The sequence below is a fragment of the Ixodes scapularis genome, unplaced genomic scaffold, assembly GCF_016920785.2.
Source record: "Ixodes scapularis isolate PalLabHiFi unplaced genomic scaffold, ASM1692078v2 PGA_scaffold11__112_contigs__length_91849675, whole genome shotgun sequence".
In the NCBI taxonomy this organism is placed as follows: domain Eukaryota; kingdom Metazoa; phylum Arthropoda; class Arachnida; order Ixodida; family Ixodidae; genus Ixodes; species Ixodes scapularis.
The window spans coordinates 62484248-62485130 of NW_024609837.1; the positions used below are offsets into that span (position 1 = coordinate 62484248).

Here is an 883-nt window from a genome sequence, read left to right on the forward strand (position 1 = left end):
GGGCCCGTCCGGGATTTGAACCCGGGACCTCTCGCACCCAAAGCGAGAATCATACCCCTAGACCAACGGGCCGATGGAAGATCACGCAAAGTCGTTACGGCCGACAGTACAATATCCAACCGAGCAACGTTCTGTTGTTGTATGACGCCTGCGAGCTGTGCACACCTGTTTCACTTTATTTTCCTTTGTTCATTGAACTTTCACAAGCTTTTTATTTTATTTTGTTGGCTAGAAATTCTACTGCACAGCTTTGAATCAAAGGCTGCTGGGAGAAACTTTTAAAGCTTTATTTAAACTATATTATAAAAGTACATGATTTTAATTATACATTCAAACACCAGTTCAACTGAAAGTGTAAAATGTATTCTGCATAAATTATTCCTACGGCACGATATATAGGTTTAGCGGAAATATTTTCCCAAAACAAATGGTAAATAGTTACAACTTTTATTTTCTTGTTAAATATAATAAATCATATGAAGTCTTGCTGTCCATGACCACAGACTCAGTTCTTTAATGAAATTTGAGAATGGGCCTATTTCCCTTCCTGTCGCCATTGTGTCGAAGACGACTGTGTTGTCCGAGCGATATGTGTATTGTAGTACAAGCCGGTTGCAGTTTGAACTGGAAGGTGTCAGACGCAATTAATTAGCAATATCAATTAATTTAATAAAATTGATTGTTAATTCTTGTTTCGTCTCGAAAATCAAAACACGTATTGTTCAAATTTTCAAAATGGAAATATAAATCTGTTGCTGTATTTCTGTACCACATGAAAGTGGACGGTAATAAAAATTTCCATAAATTCAGTTTTAATAGGAATGAAAAAATAGAGTTAGTTTATTGACATGTTTTCATGTTGTTAAAATGTAGCATTAGATGA

At 35.7% G+C, this 883-nt stretch overlaps 1 non-coding gene across 1 annotated transcript; it reads right to left on the bottom strand.

Annotated features, from left to right (window-relative positions):
- Trnap-ugg lies at positions 1–72 on the bottom strand. Its single transcript has one exon. It is a non-coding gene; the product is annotated as a tRNA-Pro (tRNA).
- Between the last annotated feature and the right edge of the window lie 811 nt (positions 73–883).